The sequence below is a fragment of the Bufo bufo genome, chromosome 1 (assembly GCF_905171765.1).
Source record: "Bufo bufo chromosome 1, aBufBuf1.1, whole genome shotgun sequence".
In the NCBI taxonomy this organism is placed as follows: Eukaryota; Metazoa; Chordata; class Amphibia; order Anura; family Bufonidae; genus Bufo; species Bufo bufo.
In genome coordinates, this window is record NC_053389.1 from 55908064 (window position 1) to 55914074 (window position 6011).

Here is a 6011-nt window from a genome sequence, read left to right on the forward strand (position 1 = left end):
TGGACATCATTTCTGCTCCAAAATTCCTCTATTACTCCTACTATCACTACACTCAAATTTATTGCAAGTGAGCCAGGAGTCAAGCCGTACCCAGGCAGGAGACACCGTTGACACAATTATCACCACCCTATAGAGACATTATAGGCCATTCCACCACTCTGGCATTCCTAATCTGGGACGTGCGTTATAACACCTTAGAAGGGCCCTGGGGTAGTACCCTGCGCACGCTGCAATTGGCGTCACGACAAATACAGAACATTAACAACCCAGTCCTGGCCATTGCATAAGTGGCGTCAGCGAACAGGATTTACCTTTGTGCCTATAATATAGGCTATAGTAATCGCCAAACCCCCAGCAAAAGAGACTTTTATTGCATGTACTTACTGCTGAAGTCAAAGAGACTTTTATTGCATGTACTTACTGCTAAAGTGTGTGGGTTTGCATCAGCTGCAGGACAGTGGCAGAGCAGGGGTTAATCGGCCATCTTAGGTATCGCCACCCAGCAGAGGGGAGTGGACCAAACAGCCTGACTCCACAGAGAGAGAATTCCTACAGCAGCAGGAACTAAAGTGCTGAATACAAAAGGAGGACAGAGAAGTTCCCAGGAGGACAGAGAAATCGCTGCCCATACAGGAAGTGAAGCGGCAGCCATCTTGAAAAAGGGAAAATACAGTCTTTTCTGCCTTGGATGTTGGAGAAGCACCATCCGTGGATCTGAGTGAGTACTACTGTGAAAATAACCTTGCTAAAGACTGTTAAGGGTCTGTCTGCCAGAGCACCATACTCCCCAAAATTGAGCAGCTGCAGCGACTTTTAAAGGAGCCACGGACCAATTCTGCTGCAGTCGCCCATAGCAACCTGCATCTAAATTGCATTATAGCCAATACTGATCCCTCTAATCTGGTACTGGGTATCAAGGGCCATGTCTGACAACAAAGATAGCACCCACTTAGACCGCAGTGATGCAGCAGCGGCAGCCACCTGCATCATGCCTCTTACTATGCTATACTATTTTGGGGCACCCTGGCTCCCAAGTTACTCAGGAGAACCCCATTCACTCAGGGAATTCTGCGATAAAATGCTAGCCACGTTTAAGCTATATCTAGTATCACAGGAGCAGAAAGTGGAAATCCTTATTGGCCAGTTACAGGGAGCTGCGCTCCGGGAGGTCAAGTCCTGGCCTCGGCCAGAGCGGGGAACAGATCCTATACCAACTCAGTACCACCTTTGAGACTAGGACCGCCTCTGAGCTTAAAATGCGCTTCTTTGGAAAGCGGCAGCAGTCAAAGGAGACCTTGAGAGACTTTGCCCTGTCTTTGCAAGAAGCCCTGCAGGCTGTTATCCACATTGATCCCTGTGAAGCTGAGGGACAAGATCAAACCCTCAGGGAACAGTTTATTGAAGGTGTCCTTGACGAATCCCTCAAATGTCAGCTGAAAATGCTGTCAGCTCAGCACCCAGATACCCCTTTCTTGGATTTTAAGGAACTTGCTATTGGCATCCTAGGGGAAAGTCACCAAGCTGAACCCCCTGAAAACAAGAGGGCAGGGCCCACACTACGGCCTGCTACTCACAGCCAAAAAGCTGAGCATGTGGCTCAGGCACCCGTTCCAGATGCCTTAGCAGCTCTGACCGCTCAAGTCTCCCTCTTAGCTGAGAATATGGAGAGGATGAGGAAACAGCTAGAGCGACTGGAACAGCAACCCAAGGTGGAGAAAGGGACTTATGCAAACAGAGACCACCCTACACCCTGTCCACAAGAATATCGGCACCAGCCAATCGGTAGGTTATCAGACCCCGGTTATCAAAACATTAGGAAACCGCAATGCCTGCATTGTCAGAGGTATGGACACATTGAAAAGGACTGCTGTCAGTTAAACGGGTATCCCCTGAGGTCGAGGACCGCCCCTCGGGAGGAAGAATACTAGGTCCTAAAGATCCTGCCTTTATGCCTAGATATGTGGGCGCCCTCCCCGTGGTTGAAGTTGACAACAGAGTGAAGTTTCCTGCTTTAATCGATACTGGATCTCAAGTGACTACCATCCGCCAAGCAGCATTTGAGACATGCCAAAACGGAGCCCAGCTGACGCAACCTCCTGAATCTTGGCTCCACATCATAGCTACCAATGGCAAACCAGTGCCTATGTTATGGACTATTAATACAAAATGGATACTTGCTTGTTGAGGACTATGTTTAGCTAAGATGGCGGCCAGGCATTCAGCCAACACCTATAAACTAGAATCTTACTTTGTGTTTTATCATGTGTTTCTTTGTGGTTTCCGTTCAGCTCAAGCAAGCAGTTACAAAGAGGTTTCCGTTCAGCTCAAGCAAGCAGTTAGAAAGTAGAAAGAAGTAACGGTTTCTCCCACGAGCCAGGAGGGAGGGGGGAGGAATTTACTCTGAGCTGTGAAGGTTACAGAAAAAGTACAGTGTTTGTAGCCAATAGGGAAGATATACTTTATCTTTCACTCACCCCCCCTCCCACCTCTCCCTGTCGTAAAACATATGTATTATGCTGTTTTCAGAAAATAAAGCAGAGATCCTGTTTAACCCCGCGCTGTGGGTTGTCTCAGTTTGATCTCTCCGTGCACGTACACTAATTGATTTGGATCAGTACATCAACCGAACTGGCAGCTTGGCCAGAACCAGAACAATTTTGGTGCCCAAACGTGGGGCTCGAGGATTGGACCCTCTGTTCCCGTACCCCCGGAGACCAGATGAGGAGAGGCGCACTAACGGACACCGGGATCGCAACCCGTGATATGAGGTGAGAAAATTGAGTCATCTTGCCTATAAAGTGTCCCCTGGTGTAGCCTCTTGGAGTTCGTCTGAGGGAGGGGTGCGGAAGCAGTCTGGGACGTCCTCGAGGGCATGAAAGTAAGAACCCCATATGTTTTTTTTTAAAGTCTTGATGTACTGTGTTGTGCCTATAAAGTTGTGAAGACCCTGTTGACAAGTATCACTGACTGAGACACGGAGTTCTCCTGTGTGCCTGTATCGGAGTTCAGCCCGGCGTCTGACTCAAATCTCCATAAAGGGGACGATCACAGATGGGTGGAGAGCGGTTCGGGGTAGCCCAGAGTGTGCTGCCGGGACTCAAAGGTCTTCACGTCCAGTGATTACTTTATACAGAGGTCTTTAGGCGGCTCCAGTAGGTGCGAGAGACGATTAGACAGTACGCAAGGGTTCTTCCTTGATGTATTGTGGTTTATTGTTTTTAATGTGCGACCCTTTGTAACGGAAACACAGACTGATAGAAACCCAAAGGTCTCCTAAAGTGCCTGTGTCAATCGGTCACCCTGGTGTTGTGACCGAGAGGCGACAGAAGGGAGGAGACCGGCCAGTGTCTACCCAGAGTGTGTAGGACATTAGGCTCAACGTGTTATATCGGGTTTCTGTGTTGTCCAGAACAAGGTGAAGGATCCAGAAGATGGGAAATGAGGAAAGTGTCCCGAAGGGTTACTGTTCTCCTGAACAGTACGTGGCGGACAGGAGAGGCAAACGTTTCATAAAAGGATTAACTAAGTTGGAGAAGAGTTATAGTGTCTGTAAAGGAGGCATCCTTTGTAGTGCCACCTGGCAAGTGTTGTTAAACGAGAAGAGGGGGAAGTTAGAAGATGATAAATTGACAGACATGGTCCGTGTGTGGTTGGACTGTAGTAAGAATTTGAACAGACCGGGGGGGGGGAACTAAATTTTGATGAGAAAAGACAGAGATATTTCTGTAAGCCTGGTGTTGCATTGATACATGACTTGCCAACACCCTATAATGGCGCCGGGAAGAAAGCAGGTGGGTGGACCTGCAAAACATGTGGTCAACAGAATCCCTCCTCCCGAAATACGTGCCTTGCCTGTGGGGCTCCCCACCCACAAAACCACACCTTGGTAACTACTCCCCGGCACGTCCCATCACTTCCCGTGTTAGCTACAGCGCCATCTTGTCCCCAGGCAACGCCCATGAACGGACCTTTAATATCATTCGGTCCGGACCCCCCCCCGTCACTCCTATGTCACCCTTGCCCCTTCCTACTACCTTGTACCCCATGGTTAACCCGGACGGTACATTCATGCTACCCCACTCACCTGCCACCCTTACTCCTATAATGGTAGGAGGGCAACCTGATGAAGCAGAACAGGGGGATGCAGATGGTGCTGCAGAATCCACATCCCCACAACAGTTATTCACCATAGTGAATTTACTGCCTGACCCTGAGACCCATCCCATGCCCTTTTTCAGGAAACTGTCCCAAGTGCATCAAACCTATGGGTGCACATGGTCGGACCTGCAAAGTATAGTGGAAAACAAGACAGGTGAATACTCCACACTGATAATGGATCTAATCCACATCCCTGAACTTAAAGGTGCTAACTTTGACCCCCGGGATCATGAGTCTGGAGAATTCTTTATAGAACAATTACAGACAAATGGACAAAAGCTAAATTAGCAGACCAATCCACCACATTGCAGGACAGCTACGGGGGATCAGTTGACCCCCACCTTTTTTCTTTTCACAGAAATGTTAGTTTCTGCTGTGTTAGTTTAAGATCCTCTTTCTGATAAGAAACTGTCTTGCTTCTTGGTCTTTGTGGTTTTCACTCAAATTATGTGACACCCACGGCTGCTGGATGTCTGACAATAAAATTCTGCACTGATTCAAATGAACAAGGGGATTCGCTGCAAACCATTTTGCACCTCATCCCCGATATTCTCTGGACCAAAGGACCCCATGATATCGGACGCCTCAATGTCCCACCGGTCACTGTGACCCTGAAGGATCCCAAGGTTCTGCCATACAAAGCGCAATATCCGCTTTCTATCTCACAACAGGATGCTATTACCCTCCAGGTGCAGGCCCTCCTGCAGAATGGGGCAATCAAGATCACTACTTCTCCCTGTAACTCACCCCTTTACCCAGTACGGAAGAAAAGGGAGAAAGGACAGCCTCCAACGTACCGCATGGTGCAGGACCTCCGAGCTGTCAATGAGGCTACTGTTCTTGAGACACCTATTGTCCCCAATCCGCACACACTCCTTGCTGGCATTCCACCCACTGCCACAACTTTTACTGTCATTGATCTGGCCAATGTATTCTTTTCTGTTCCCTTACATGAGAAATGTCAGTTTCTTTTTGCTTTCACACATGCAGGCAAACAGTACACCTGGACTGTTATGCCTCAAGGGGCTCAAAACAGCCCTTCCTGCTTCAGCAAGGCTATGTCCTCTGTTCTTCAACCCTGGCAAGCAGATCACCCGGATGTGGAACTCCTCCAGTATGTGGATGACCTTCTCCTCTGTGCGGTCTCTCCGCAAATCTGCATGACAAAATCTGTCTCACTTCTCCAGTTTTTAGCCTCTGCTGGATGTCGAGTCTCACAAGCCAAACTACAACTGTGTCTCCCCAAAGTTGTCTTCCTAGGTCATTGCATCTCTCAAGGTCACAAGCACCTAACTGAGGCGAGGAAGAAGGCTATCTCTGACATCCAACTCCCGGACACTCCTCATCAGCTGCAAACCTTTCTGGGACTCATCTCCTACTGCAGGCCCTGGATCTCTGATGCTTCTATCCTCATGCAGCCCTTATATGACTGTATACCTCGCAATGCTGCTACTCCTTTCCAGATGACAATGGAGGCCGGAGAAGCTTTTCAGTCATTGAAGGCCGCCATTGCATCTGCCCCTGCTCTTGGCATCCCCAACTACAACCTTCCTTTCCGGCTGTAAAATCCTGCTGCACTCCTTCCTCTTCCAAGGGGGGAGTATAATGGAGATTCTGAAGATTTTATTGATCTACATGCTGAAGAGGATCTTCAGGAAGAAGAACTATGGGCCTCAACCGACTCTCTTTACAAGGAACAAGAACATTATTGCATCACAATGATGAAAGCTGAAGTAGGGACACCACCATCAGTCCAAGACACTCCTCTGACAAACCCTCATTGGATTCTCTTTGTGGACGGCTCAAGGTACGCCGATGACAAGGGGAAGTTCCATACAGGCATGGCGGTCACA